We start from the raw sequence: 15,502 nt of genomic DNA on the forward strand, positions 1-15,502 counted from the left end.
CTCCCAGCTGTCAGCACAGAGCCCGACGCGGGGCTCGAACCCACGGACCACGAGATCATGACCTGAGCCCAAGAGGGACACTCAACCCACTGAGCCACCCAGGCGCCCCGCAAATGAAATCTTAATGAGATGCCACTTCATCCCCAACGAGGATGGCTGAAGTCAAACAGCTAACAACAAGGTTTGCTGAGGATGGGGAGAAACTGTAATTGCTATAGCGCCCGGGGGGTTGGAAAACAGTGGAGCCACTTTGGAAAACAATTTGGCGTCTCCTCGAAATGTCAAACATACGAGCCAGCAACTCGCCCTCCTGAGCACGTACCCGAGAGAACTGGAAGCCGATGTGGCCAGGAAAGTCTGGGCACAAATGCTCACCAGCTGATGAGCGGATGAAGAGAGGGCGATATATACGAAGGGAGTACCGTTTGGCCATCGAAGGGGACGAAGTCACGACACACGCTACCACACAGAGGGCACTTGAAAACACGCAAAGTGAAAGACCCGAAAGGTCACGTATGTCTGATTCCATTTGTGTGAGGGTCCAGGACAGGCCAATCCACGGGAACAGAAAGTCGATCAGTGTGCCGGGGTCTGGCGAAAAGGGAGAACAGAGCAAGTGCTGGTGGGTGTGGGGTTTCTTTTAGGGGTGGTGAAAATGCTCTGTAATTAACTAGTAAGGCTGAAATTCCTTTTTTTTTTTACATTTATTCATTTTTGAAAGACAGAGAGAGAGCATGAGCAGGGGGAGGGGCAGAGAGAGAGGGAGACACAGAATCCGAAGCAGGATCCAGGCTCCGAGCCGTCCGCACAGAGCCCGACGCAGGGCTCGAACCCATGAACCTTGAGATCGTGACCTGAGCCAAAGTCGGACGCTCAACCGACTGAGCCACCCAGACGCCCCTAAAGGCTGCAATTCTGACCATAGTGAAACCACTCGATTTCGTATCTTCAAAGGGTACATTTTATGGTATGTGAGTTATATTTCAATAAAGCTGTACTTTTTTTTAATGTTTACTTATTTTTGAGAGAGAGAGAGAGAGAGAGAGAGAGAGCAGGAGCAGGGGAGGGGCAGAGAGAGAAGGAGACAGAGAATCCAAAGCAGGCTCTGAGCTGACAGCGCAAAGCCTGATGTGGGGCTCGAACCCCTCAACCGTGAGCCGGCCTGAGCTAACCTCACTCAACCAATGGAGCCACCCAGGCGCCCCCAAGCGGTTACTTTTTAAGGCTGTAATTGCACACACCCAGCAGGGGATGCTTCCCGTGAACACACCTGGATGGGGCAAGGATTGTGCGTGAGGGCAGAGCAGCCCCACGACGGGACATGGCACGGCCAACGGCGACGATGAGTACACACGAGCGGACTGGTGTGAAGAGCGGCCCCCGTGTGTGCTGTTCCGGACGATGCCCGGGGGACTCGGCGGCGGCCGCCTTCTGGGACTAGAACTGGGGGGGGGGGGGGGGGGGGGGGGTGTCTGTGCTGCTACTTTGATGAGCTTCCGTCACTCTCAGGAAGGGGAGAGCCAGCACACGCTGAGGACCAGCGTCCCTTGTTCCAGGGCGGCAGCTCCCCGCGGGCCCCACGAGCTGTTCCTTCTTGGCCCCCAGCCGCACGCAGAACCTGAGACCAAGCGCTCGGAAACTTACAGCCGGCCGGCAGGGGCCTAACCCCCGAATCTACCGAGCAAAGATGGAGCTTGGATTTCACGGGACTTTTTCGCTGCATTTTTCTAGTAACTAGCGTTTGTGGTATTTCACAAAAATGTCGGCCCGGCGGTGCTGGGCTGGCTCAGCTGGTGGAGGTGCGGCTCTTGGTCTCAGGGTTGTTTGAGCCCCACGTGGGTGTGGAGCCTGCTTAAATAATAAAAATAAAAATAAATTAAAAAGTTAAAAAAAAAATATGGGTGCCCGAGGGGCTCAGTCGGTTGGGCCTCCGACTTCAGATCTAGAGGCTCAGGTCACGATCTCACGGTTCCTGAGGTCAAGCCCCGCGTCAGGCTCTGTGCGGACAGCTCGGAGCCTGGAGCCTGCTTCGGATTCTGGGTCTCTCTCTCTCTCTGCCCCTCCCCTGCTCAGGCTCTGTGTCTCTCTGTCTCAAAAAGAAATAAACATTTAAAAATAAATAAATGTGGGGCGCCTGGGTGGCTCAGTTGGTTAAGTGGCCGACTTCGGCTCAGGTCATGATCTCGTGGTCCGTGAGTTCGAGCCCCACGTCGGGCTCTATGCTGACAGCTCAGAGCCTGGAGCCTGTTTCAGATTCTGTGTCTCCCTCTCGCTGACCCTCCCCTGTTCATGCTCTGTCTCTCTCTGTCTCAAAAATAAATAAAACGTTAAAAAAATTTTTTTAAATAAATAAATAAAAATAAAATAAAAATAAATAAATGAAATTATTGTCGCTGTTTCCCAATTACATATTCATTGTAGAAAGTTTGGGAAATATTTACAAAGCAAAAAAGGGCCCATAACAATTCATGACACTGTCACAAAATGATAACCACTTGTAACATTTTGATGTCTTTTCTCCCAATCGTATTTGCAATTAGAACCACGCTATGCATCTTATTTTATAACCTGCCTTTTCTATTTACATTGTAAACAGCCTCCCATATATTTTTTTTAATGTTTATTTTTGAGACAGAGAGAGAGACAGAGCGCAAGCAGGGGAGGGGCAGAGAGAGAGGGAGACACAGAATCAGAAGCAGGCTCCAGGCTCTGAGCTGTCAGCCCAGAGCCCGACGCGGGGCTCGAACTCACGGACCGCGAGATCGTGACCTGAGCCGAAGTTGGGCACTTAACCCACGGAGCCAGCCAGGTGCCCCCGCGCCTCCCACATTAAATGAGACAAACCAGGGGTGCCCGGCTGGTTCAGCAGGTGGAGCGTGTGACTCTGGACCTCAGGGTGGTGCGTTCAAGCCCCACACTGAGTGCAGAGATTACTTAAAAAGAAACAACTATCTAGATGCTTTATGTTCTGGCAAACGAATGCTGTGTTACAAACCCTTTGCCTGTCGGCATGGGTCTCTCTGGGTCTCCTCCTTTGGGGAGCTGATCCCCCTCCCTCCGCACAGCCGTGGGGCTAACAGCGGAACTGCCTCCCACCAGGACGTTGGGCTCAGGACTCCAGAGCAGACACTCAGACTTCCTTCCCCTCGGCCGTGGGAACTTGAATTCTGAACTCTGAGGGCGGCACCCAGGAAGCGAAGCCGGATGGGGCTGAGTCACCCGCTGGCAGCACCCTGCAGAGACGGCCACCAGCTTCTGGCCCTGGGGTCCCCGGGGTCCCCGGGGGGGGGGTCAGACTGTCACCTCTCCCGGGTCAAGTCGCTCTGCTCCAGACAAGCCTGGAAGCCTCTCGTCACGTCTTGCTTGACGTTCCTCTCTTGCTGCTAACCAAGACCGCTTTCCCGATTCGTCCTGGCACCTAGATCCGCGTGCCCGTGTGTATCTCCTTGGACTGTTTCTGCTTCGCAGGGTGTGCACTTTATAAAGGATCTTCTCACCTGCAGCCAAGCGTCCAGAAAACCTGCACCAACTCACAGAAAGAGGGCACAGGAGGCGAGAGGAAGGGGTGCACGCCGGGGTCAGCCGTCCAGAGTCCGGAAAGGAGCCCAGCCTGACTCCTGCGAATCAACAGAACCCGCCCTCGCCGGGTCTTGTGAAACCCGTCCACTGCCTTTGCGCCAGGGAGGCACAAGAGGACTCCTTTCTCTGCGGGGAACACACACGTTTAAGAAGGACGGCTCACCAGACGCAGTGTGGGACCCTGGACTGGATCCTGGGACGGGAAAAAAGGGCCGTTAACGGGAACACCGGTGACACTGAGCACTGGAGTTGAGTTGGTCAATACTGGTTTCCTCGTGTTGACAGATGGACCGCAGCAACGCGGGGCGCTAACCTCGGGGAGACCGGGGAGTGCTGTCCGGGAACTCTCTGTCCTGCTTTTGCAACCTTTCTGTAAATGTGACGCTGCGCCCAAATTGAAAGTTGACTTAAAACGACAGTTTGCACCAATCTGTAGTCCCGCCGAAAGGGCACAGAAGTGCTAGTCTTACCGCAGCCTTGCCAGCGGCTGAATTTTAAGAAATTCAGTCCGTCAACAAATATTTAGTAAGTGCCTGAGACGGCGAGGCCACGTGGCACGCTACACTGCCACGCGCTCCGTGGCCTCGCGATCTCAGGCACTTGGGACGCACAGTAAACAAAGCCAACCTGAATCAGTGTCCTCACGGAGCGGACAGTGGCGGGGCGGGGGGGGGGGTGGGACAGATACTCCGGTATGTCCAAAGCAGTAAGTGTTCAGGAAAACAGAAAGAGCAGAACAAGGGACATCCCGGGTGATGCACGGGAATGGGGGGGGGGGGGTGGGGGGGCTGCAATTTTAAATAGCGTGATCAGGAGGGGCTTCCCAGTGGAAAAGACATCTCAGCACTGACAAGGAGGGAGAGGTAAGCCGTGGGGACGCCTGGAGGAAAGGTGGTGACACAGACCACGTGTGGCCTTCCAGGTGCCAAACAGGTTGGGGCAGAGCCCCCCCCCCCCCCCCCCCCCCCCCCCCCCCCCCCGTTTACTCTGCTTCGTCTCCCAGCCTGGTGCAGTTAGGCGGGGCCGTGCCACCGGCCCGGCCACGTAAACGGGAGTGGAAACGCACCAAGTTACCTTCGGGCTCAGGCAATAGAAGTCCCGCTTGTGATTCTCTAGCCTTCCTTTCCCTGGTGTGGTATCTGTGCTCCAGGGGGAGCAGCGACGACAGCCCTGGAGCCTCCATCAGCCTGGGACCCGCCGTGTGACCCGTGTCCTGAGCCCAGTCACCGGCCGGTAGCACCCTACAGAGACAGCCACTGTCTGGCACTGAGACTTTTTTTTCTTTTCGTTTGTTTTTTTTTTTAATTTTTTTTTTTTAACGTTTTTATTTATTTTTGGGACAGAGAGAGACAGAGCATGAACGGGGGAGGGGCAGAGAGAGAGGGAGACACAGAATCGGAAACAGGCTCCAGGCTCTGAGCCATCAGCCCAGAGCCCGACGCGGGGCTCGAACTCACGGACCTCGAGATCGTGACTTGGCTGAAGTCGGACACTCAACCGACTGCGCCACCCAGGCGCCCCTCTTTTCGTTTGTTTATTAATTAATCAATTAATTAATTAATAGTAATCTCTGTGCCCAGTAATCTCTGGCTCAAACCCACGACCCTGAGATTAAGAGTCGCACACTCCTGGGGCGCTCAGCAGGTGAAGCATCCGACTTCGGCTCCAGTCACGATCTCACGGTCCGTGAGTTCGAGCCCCGTGTCGGGCTGTGTGTGGACAGCTCGGAGCCCGGAGTCCACTTCGGATTCTGTGTCTCCCTCTCTCTCTGCTCCTCCCCTGCTCACATGCTGTCTCTCTCTCTCAAAAATATTACAAAAACATTAAAAAAAAAAAAAAAAAGAGTCGCACAGTCCCCTGCCTGGGTCAGCCGGGTGCCCCCGGGCACTGAGGCTCTTGCTCTGGGATTGGGGCGCCTCCCACTGGAGCACAGCTTAGCTCATGGCCTGACACAGAAGGCCCGGCTTTTACCGCATCAACTGAGTCCACTGTTCGTTTGAAAAACACAAGCATCGCTGTTTACCTTTAATTTCCTTGATAATTACTGAACGTAGGAGACTGTATTTTCTGTCTTTAAAAAAAAAAATTTTTTTTAATGTTTATTTATTTCTGAGACAGAGAGAGACAGAGCATGAGTCGAGGAGGGGCAGAGAGAGAGGGAGACACAGAATCGGAAGCAGGCTCCGGGCTATGAGCTGACAGCACAGAGCCCGACGCGGGGCTCGAACTCACAGACCATGAGATCATGACCTGAGCCAAAGTCGGACGCTCAACCGACTGAGCCACCCGGGCGCCCCAACGGACTGTATCTTCTAAGGTGGACAGGACAGAATCCCCGTGCCCATGCGTTTGCTGTGACAGCAGCACGGCTGCCACTGAGAGGCGACATCGGTGCTCCCTCCCCTCGAATCTGTATTCACCCTGAGAGCGAGGTTGTTGACTTCTACGGCAACGTCGTAAGAAATGTGGTGACTTCTGTCTGGTCCTGGGGGACATCCTCTTTTGGAAGCCTCCGGTCACGCGGTGAAGAAGCCGAGGTCTCGTGCAGAAGCGTCAGTGTCCAGGGACGTTGGCGGTGGACGCCCCAGCTGACAACTGAGCGTGAGCGGAAGCCTCTGGGGGCCCTCCAGCCACCGGAGCGGCCCTGGGAGAGAGCCGCCCGACTGAGCTCGGTCAGGCCCAGAACCATAATCATACCCATCACGTTGTTATTGTTGTTCTGAGCCACTACGTTTTAAGGCGGTTCGTTACATAGCAATACACAATCGCGAGGGTGGAGAGGAACATCTTCACTATTTTTATTTCATATATACAGACACACGTTTAAAGATTTTTTTAAAGTAGTCTGTGCCCCCGGCGTGGGGCTCGAACTCACAACCGGAGATCGAGAGTCGCTCGCTCCACCGCCAGCCAGGCGCCCCGATTTTTATCTAATACGTTGAAGTCTTTTTACATCCTGACGCCATCTCCTCGACAGGACCCACTCTTCTGTTTCCACGTAAACGTGGGGAGCGGGACCCGGCCATGGAGGGACCTAGAGAGATGTCCCTCAAAGCTAACTGAGACCCGCTAACAAGATGTCCCGGGTACGGCCGCAGCAGGCAATAAATGTTTGTTAAAGGAGTGAATCACGCTGTTCTCGGGGGCAGGGGTAGAAATGGCGGATGTTAGTCAAAGGGCACAACCTTCCGGTCAGGAGAGGAGCCAGTGCTGAGCGTGTAACTCACAGCGTGGTGACTACAGTTAGCGACACGTGAGAGTTGCTGAGAGCAGGTCCTAAATGTCCTCCCCACGCACACCCGTGCGCACACGATGATGGTGTGAGGTTGTGGAATGTTAACTAACCCTACTATGGCGATCCTTTCTCAATAGGAATTCGCATCGAATTGTTACACTGCACACCTGAAATTGATATAATGTTATATGTCAATGATATCTCAATAACGCTGAAAGATAATAATAACTCTGTCCGCATTTCTGCATCTTACTTAAAATGTAACCAACCTGGGGCGTCGGGGTGGCTCAGTCGGCTAAGTGTCCCACTTCAGCTCAGGTCAGGATCTTGCAGTCAGTGAGTTCAAGTCCCGCGTTGGGCTCTGCGCTGACGGCTTGGAGCCTGGAGCCCGCTTCAGATTCTGTGTCTCCCTCTCTCTCTGCCCCTCCCCTGCTCACGCTCTGTCTCTCTGTCTCCCCAAAATAAATAAACATTAAAACAATTAAAATAAAATATAATAAATAATAAACAAAACAAAATAAAATAAAATCTAACCAACCTGAGGCTACTGGCCGGCTGGGTCGGAAGAACCTCCAGCCCTTGATCTCGGGGTCATGAGTTTGAGCCCCACGTCGGGTGCAGAGATTCCTAAAAAAAATGAATAAAACATAACCAACCTAATGAAATGCGCTCATGAAATTCAGATGCCTGGTGCCACAGTCTCCAGAAACACCAATCTATCAAACCTGTTACGATGAAGGGCTTGCAGCCAACTTTTACCTGGTGTCTCTCCCTTTTTTCTTCCCTTTCCACTCAACAAAATAACGTACATATCATCTCCAAGTAAAAGACTCAAGTAATGCATACGAAGGTAGACAGAAGGCACCTGCACCCCGCGCCCTCCACAGGTAAGCCTTGCTGATATTTTCGTACAGACCCTCTGGGGCCTTTTTTCTATATATTTGCATCCACGTGTGCAAACATACTGTGGCAGAGTGCGGTTTCCAGAAACGGGCAGGCCACTTCCTATCCCACCGCTCTTCCAAAACCTCGCCCTGTCCACCGGTGGAGGCTCCGTCCCCACCCGGGCGGGGCCCGTGACCGCCTCACTACCGTGGCCCAGAAGCGACACTAGGTCACTCCCAAGGCCAGGTCCTAAGAAGCAGGACCGACCCGCCGTGGCTCTCTGTGCTCAGACACGTCAATTCTGGAGCCCTGAGCCCCCCTGGAAGGATTCTGAAGGCCCCGTGCTGGAAAGACCACAAGGACGGGCTGGACAGAGAAATCAGCAGAGCTTTCCTGGAGCCCGCCCGTCTGAGTGTTCCCAGCCCGAGTCCAGACACGTGAGGCCAAGAGGACGCCTTCAGCCCCGACCCGGTCAGAACACGAGCCGCTGAGTGAAAACCACCCAGCGGAACCCAATCAATCCCGGAAACCGTAAGTCACTGTAACGACAGTTGCCATTCAGCGGGCCCGGCTCGCCGTGTGGCCGTGCGGCCTTCCTTCTGCGGCAGAGACATTCCACAAGGCAGCACGGCTGGCGGGGAAGGGGGGTTGCTTTGGTCCGGGGAGGGGGCTTCAAAGGAAGGCCTACTTGGGAGCCCGTTGTGCGAAACGAACAAAGGAAGCCGCCGGGCCCTGCGTGGAGCTCCGGGAGGGACCTTGACGAGCTCCTAGCCTTCGAGGCCACCCTTAAAGACCCCTGCCCTGTGCACAGAGTCCAAGCACCGGGCACAGCAGTGATGCTCCGTCTTCCCTCTTTCCCTGCGAGTCCACTACCCTCTAACGGTACACCTGCTTTGGGCGCACGACCAGGCGAGGCCGCCCGTGGGTTCGGGGCACAGTGGCTGATCCCCATGTTGCACACAGGAAGTCACGGATGACTGGGCTGGGGAATCTATTGTCATCCTTTCTAGAACTTCCATTCTCTCGTCTCCACTTTATTTATTTATTTATTTATTTATTTATTTAAAATGATTTGCCCAAAGTCATATTGGGCTTTCTTTTTTTTTTTTTTTAAGTTTATTTATTTTTGAGACAGAGAGAGACAGAGCATGAACGGGGGAGGGGCAGAGAGAGAGGGAGACACAGAATCCGAAGCAGGCTCCAGGCTCCGAGCCATCAGCCCAGAGCCCGACGCGGGGCTCGAACTCACGGACCGAGAGATCGTGACCTGAGCTGAAGTCGGACGCTTAACCGACTGAGCCACCCAGGCGCCCCTCTTGTCTCCACTTTAAATATCTGTCTTGGGCGGCGCCTGGGTGGCCCAATTGGTTAAGCATCCGACTTCAGCTCAGGTCATGATCTTGCGGTGCGTGAGTTCGAGCCCCACGTCAGGCTCTCTGCTGACAGCGTGGAGCCTGCTTGGGATTCTCTCTCTCCCTCTCTCTCTCTGCCCCTCCCCTGCTCTCTCACTCTCTCTCAAAATAAATAAACTTAAAAAAAATCTGTCTTAAAGGTGAGAAACAGGAATGGACATTGTGTCCCCTCTGTCACCTGTCATCATTACTCATCCCTCCAGCAGAGGACAGCTTTTGGGCCCTTTCTTGATAACTCTTGCTTCATACATCGCTTCCCTGCTGCCCCCGCCACGAGAGGGGGAGACATCTCAGAGACCTTCCACAAACCTCTGCGAGGCTCCCCCAAAGTACTGTTGTCACTCGGCCACCAGGCTTGCGTGGGCCTTTCAATGTGCCCTTGGTCACCCGCGATCTCCTCCTGCAGGGAAAGGAAGGAGAGGAGAATTATTGCAAGGCACCACACATAGCCCTATGTAATCTCTGCAGTTTTCCAGGAGTGTCACCTTCACGCTGAGGAAAGTGAAGCTCAGAGAGGGTCAGTGGCGTGCCTAAGGCCACACAGCTAGAAACGGCCGAGCTGGAACTCCATCTCCGGTCTGCCCGACCCAGCCTTCTGCACTGGCTTTCTCTAAACCTGCGCGATTCCGAGGTCCCCGTGTGACCACGCAGGATTTCTGAGTGCCCGCTGCTTCTTTATTAGTTCATGGGGGTACTGCCTAACCGTGCTCTGAGGTCTCCCCTCCCTCTGGGGTCCTGGGCCCCTCCAGTGTCCCTGTGACCACATAGTCAGGCCAACAGGGAAAGTGTTTTCTCCCTCGATCGTTTACGGGGCAACAGACAGGCCTGGCTTGGAATCCCAGAGCCATTTCCTGCTGTGTGACCATGAACATGGCTCCTCGACCTCTCTGAGCTTCTGTTTGGTCATCTGCACAAGGAGGATGAGGATTCAGACATCCGTGGGCTTGTGGTGCGATGCTGAGAACATATGCCTCATGCCTTCCGGGGTGCCCCCGTGAGGCGGGCATGAAAACAAAATGAGCCTGTACCCTTTTATTCCCAGGTTTTTCTCTTTCTCGTGGGTCAGCAACCAGGAGGCCCCTGCGTCTTCCCAGCAACACGGCCCTTGGGGGTCGGTCCGGAGCACGTGCAATGGCGGCGGCGGGGGGGGGGGTGGGTCTCGCGACTTGCCAGCGCTTATGGAGAGGAGGGGGCGAAGCACAGGCGGTCCCCTGCAGGGTTTGGGGACCATCCCGGGAGAGACCGCAGGTGCGGGGGGAGAGTCCACCGGGCCCACCTCTCGCCGCTTCCCCAGGACTCCGGCACAGGTGCACAGCAAATGCTCGCCCCATGAAGGTGCGCTTTCTGGATGGGAGCTGAGTCCGTGGGGAGCCACCAGCCACGCGCGGGGGCGGTCGTGTGTCCACACTGCGGATGGCCTGAGCGGCTTCCTTAGCCTGGCAGGGATGCAGGTGTGTGGGCCACAGGGCTCCCTTTGATGGTTACCTCTGTCAATCTCCAGCCCGCCCCCCAAATATGCTGAAAATAATAGATTAGAAACGATGAAATACGGTGGACAACACGAGCCTTGAGAGCACTTGGACTTCAGGCGGCCTCGCCTGTGTAGCCTGTCTCACCCAAGCTGCCCCCCTCCAGCCGCAGCATCTCCATAGGGGCGCTCCCTTCAACGGACAGGCAAGCCCTCCCCCCTCCCATAACCAGTGAGAGATGCTGACACTGTCTTTCGGCCCCTACCCCCAGCCCGGGCCCCGCCTGCCCTCAGAGAGAGTCCCACGGGGGCCGTGTGCAGTGGCAGCCCCCCGGAGAGGGGCCACACGCTTACACATTCATTAACACACTTACTGGGTGACAAGTGCGTCCCTCCTCTGCCGCTGTCAGGAGGACGATGGCAGAGGGAGCCTTGAGCTTTGTCCACCCACCCAGGCCTTCCGCGGTCTCCCCACCTCCCTGGCGCCTGCGATCCTTGCCAGGGCCCCCTCCCATGCCCTCCAGGTACACAGCCTCTGGTTGCTTAGCAACGGCCAGCCTCTTCCCCTACCTCAGCACCTTCCCCTGCAGCTCCAGTAGAGCCGAGGCAGGGGTGGGGGCAGGTTCGCTGCCAGGGAATGTGTGGGAACAAGCCCCCAGACAGGCCGAGGGTAAAACCCAGGGCCCTCTCTAACACTTGGGTCCCACACGGTCTCTTGGAAAGTCCTGCCGGGCTCCGCCACCCCCCAGCTTCTCAAAGCCCTAGTCCTCTTGTCCATCCTGTAAGTCTGCCTCCACCTGCATCAGTCCCAAGGGCAGGCCCGGCCTCTCCTTCGGCCCCTCCTGCTCAGGCGGAGCGAGGCCCAGTCCTAACACCCCCCCACCCAACTACGCTCCCCAAGTTGCCATAGCAACTGTGGCCACACCCTTTGTTATCACCTCTCTAGGAAAGGCCTAAGGGGGGAGGGGGGATCCCAGAACAGACCCCCAGGGGTACCCTGCTTTCCGCACCTCCCACCGACACCTGCAACCTGGGCTTCAGTTTCAATGGAAACTGACATTGAACTTCTGGGCGACCAGAAGAGGATTAGGCCCAGAAAAACAAAGTCCCTGCTGCTTTCCCTCTGTCCCTTCAGCTACAATATCAGAGTCCCCAAGAGAAGCCCCTGAAGAAGCTCAGCACCTGTGACAGGAACCTGCCCCACTCAGAAAAGCGTCCCCCAGCCCCCCCACTGACAGAGTGCCCTCCAAGGGCCCAGTGTCCATCGCACTGTCCACCTGACTTGACCTCTTTTTTTTTTTTTTTTTTCCAACGTTTATTTATTTTTGGGACAGAGAGAGACAGAGCATGAACGGGGGAGGGGCAGAGAGAGAGGGAGACACAGAATCGGAAACAGGCTCCAGGCTCTGAGCCATCAGCCCAGAGCCCGACGCGGGGCTCGAACTCACGGACCGCGAGATCGTGACCTGGCTGAAGTCGGACGCTCAACCGACTGCGCCACTCAGGCGCCCCCTGACTTGACCTCTTTACCTGCATTTCCTGCCACCCCACCCCCTCAGTCCTGGATGCTTGGGTCTGATAATAGGATCTGGGGGATAAGAACCAGGGCTAGGAAGCAGTGAGCGCACGCTTCCAGAGTGCGGGCTGGAGCCCGGCTCCCCGGCAGGACGGGCTGCCACAGAGCCCACAGAGCCGGAGATGCAGGGAGGGAGGCCTGGCCTCTGCCTTATAGCAGAGGAAGCAGGGAAACAGCAGATGGAACTTTCAGGCAGGAGACCGGACCAAGTGACCTCACCCAAACCATGTGGCCCTGTTGGTAATGCAGCCTGGCGAGCCTCCCAGCTCTCCTGGGTCCCCAAGTAGGAGAGCTTTTTATAGTTCACTCCCCAACTTGGGTTTGAATAATTAAACAAGATGGACAGAAATAGCAGCTGGACAGCAAAGTTGGGTTATTTTGGGGTTTTCTGGAACACAGAATGCTCCTGGACAGCACCCTACCCCGGCAGGGGGTGGAGCCGGCACCCAGGCAGCGGGGAGAGTCCTGTGGGGACCCATCCGTGCCCCTCGCGGTTCCTGAGCTGACAGGGTTGCTCTCCCCCAGAGGAGGGTCACCCCACTTCCTCCTGGTCTTCAGGGAAGGAGAGGGCTCTCAGAGCTCCTCCCCTGGCAGGAAGTTCCTTCTGTTGTCTGAAAGCCCTTCTGCTTCAGAGATGGTGACAGATATCGAAAATCAGATCGATAAGCAGCTACGAGCCAGGCCGAACCAGGATGAGGTGGCTCTTGCTCCTCTGGCCAGCGAGCTGGAATCAGGTGGTAGGAGGCCTTGTGCCCCCCTCACCCCCCACTATAACCGCGGGGAAGCTGTAGAAGGAATGAAGGTTGGGGTGGGGGATGGGAGGCAGAGCCGGGCACAGGACAGACAGGGCTCCGGAGAAGGAGAGGCCGAAGATGGACCCGTGTCTGGGCTAAGAGACTCTGAAGGGGCAAGAAACTCCCCTCGTCCAGCTCCATTTAGTGTCCTCTGCCCCTGGCAGCCCAGCCTGGGGGTCCCGGGTCAGGGTTCTAAGCAGCAGAGCTGGGGTGGGGAGGCCCCCTCAACTCTCCACTGCAGACCCATCACTTCTGGCTTGTTTGCATAATACTTTTGGTTCGACCACAGTGATTAGGGCCTCACCCCAACCTCTGCCACAGAGCTGAAAAGCTGGGGCACAGAGCGGGGCACTTGTAGTGTTTTCTCCCTCTGGGTAACAGCTTCAGGGGTGGGTTTGGAGGTCAGATTTCAGGAAATACTGAAATCACTCATTCACTCATGTTTATTCACTCAGCAAACATTTTTAAATCACCAACCCTAAACCCTGCATGGTGTGGGTTCTGGGAATAAATTAGTGCGGCATGGTCCTCGCTCTCCATAAGCACACAGTTTGGTGGGGGAGGGAAGCATGCTAAAACGCACTCCCCACCATCATTGAGCGGCTTACAATGAAACAGATACCATGCAAGAGGGGCCGCCTCCTTCAATCCCGCTAACATGTGGTCCAAGCAGCATTAGCCCCATTTGACACTTAGCAGAGGTAAGATGAACACACTTGTTCCAAAGTCCCTCAGCCACTAAACAGTACAAAAGGGGATTCGACCCCGTGTCTACATCACTCCAAGATCTGAGCGCTTCAGCACTGCCTCGTGGTCGCTAATGCAAGGAAGGAAGACGCAGGTTCATTGAATGCTGTGGGCGGTCCGTCCTTAGCAGCTGGGACGCGCTAGCCCGCCGGTGGGGCATTCAGGGAGAGCCTCCTGAAGGAGGCGACTTTGCACTGGATCCCATTGGTTCTACAAATACCGAATACCTGCCTACCAGGAGCTTTGCTCTCCGTGCTGGAAATGCACCGTGCTGGAGATGCAGGGGAGAACGAGTTCCTTGCGTTGCGGACATGCGGGGCAGGGACGAAGGAAGGACTGACATTATAACTGGGCGAGTCTTAAGTGCCAGCCTCCTCTACTCTCAGAGCTGTTCTCCTCCAGCGCTGCTCTCCCGGGCGCAAACCCCAACCTTCTGGGGAGTCTAGAGGAAACGCCTGGCCCTCCTACTCTGGGAAGGAGCACAACTCCTACCTGTCCTTCCTAACGTCTATCCTGCATGTCCTCTCGCTCCAACAGATTTCCCCACCTCTCATTTCATTCCTCCTTTCCAAGGCCAAACTCACAGCTGCGACCCTGCCGGCCGAAGGCGGCTGGCCCTTTAAGGCCACCTTCTTCCCCCCACGTGCCGTCTGGTTGGGCTGGCGACGCTGACGCACGCGTGACGTCAATGGCAGCTGGCGGAGTCTGGGCACGAGGAGCGAAGTTGGGATGGGGGCGGGGGGGCGAGAGCGAGAAGGCGGTTCATTTGCATTTAAAGGGGCCACTCCCGAATTGGTGAGCAGGGCTTTAAAGAAATGTGTATCTGGCAAACTTTCTGTCCTGGGCTACGAGGCAAGAAAAAGGCGTGGTACCGCTGAAGTCGAAGGTGACTTGAGTTTGCCATGTCAATTATGTCCTTCCGCAGAAAGGGAGAAATAGTCCGTCGGTGCCCGGGCTAGAAGCACGTGACCTGGAGGGGGCGGGTTGGGGGGGGAGGGAAGGAGGGAGGAGCTGGGGAGGCGAATGTCAGGCTTCGTTTCAGCTGCCCCCACCCCCACATCCTGCCCACCCTCTTGCAGCTGCCACCACATCCTGCCCAGCCCGGGGCAGGGAACTCTTGTAGGGGGGGCACGGACCGAGGACCCGGCTTTGGCACCCCTTTCCTGCCCCCTTCAGATCCAGGGCGGGGCCTCTGCCCTTTGCCCCGGGGCCTGGCCCCAGACAGGGCACCCTGGCACTGAGCTTGGGGCACAGCTTTGCCAGCACAGCCTAGGACAACTCTCTGCTTAACTCCTCCCCCCCCCGCCCCCCTTTCTGGCCTAGAGCTGGACTTGTCTGGGCCCCAGATCAGAGCCCCATCCCTGGGCCAGCACAGAGTAATCAATGGACAAATAGAGGAGATATCCATTAAAGTTTTTGTAATCTTAACTGAGATACACAGCTACGTACACAGATATGCCCAGATTCATGTAACAGACATTGGCTGAACGCGTTCCACTCCAGGTCCTGCAAAACCAAAGCTAATTTAACTGCTGCCCTCAAGGAGATCAGGACCCGGTGCAGAAGAGTAAATTGGAAACCAAAAATGTCAGTCCAGCCCGATGTGTACTGGCAAGGTAGCCACGTGGCTTACAGAGCACTCTACACAAGCAGATGATACACAGGCCCTGGTGGAGAATGTGCACACAGGAGGGCCCCCAGACCCCCGCTGATGGCCCCTGCCCTCACAAACAAGGTGGAAGGTGTGGGGAGAGATTGAAAAATGGGGAGGAAGAATGATCAGCCCAGTAGAAGGGATGAAATGGA

General features: G+C 55.8%; 1 long non-coding RNA gene across 1 annotated transcript; it reads right to left on the reverse strand.

Moving 5' to 3' along the window:
* Nucleotides 1–7,210: 7,210 nt before the first annotated feature.
* On the reverse strand, nucleotides 7,211–14,308 carry LOC125155030 (uncharacterized). The gene is made up of 4 exons (XR_007148032.1): nucleotides 14,189–14,308; nucleotides 9,421–9,511; nucleotides 7,353–7,441; nucleotides 7,211–7,262 (listed from the first exon to the last, which is right to left on the reverse strand). It is a non-coding gene; the product is annotated as an uncharacterized LOC125155030 (long non-coding RNA).
* Nucleotides 14,309–15,502: the final 1,194 nt, after the last annotated feature.

Source organism: Prionailurus viverrinus, chromosome F1, assembly GCF_022837055.1.
Source record: "Prionailurus viverrinus isolate Anna chromosome F1, UM_Priviv_1.0, whole genome shotgun sequence".
NCBI lineage: Eukaryota > Metazoa > Chordata > Mammalia > Carnivora > Felidae > Prionailurus > Prionailurus viverrinus.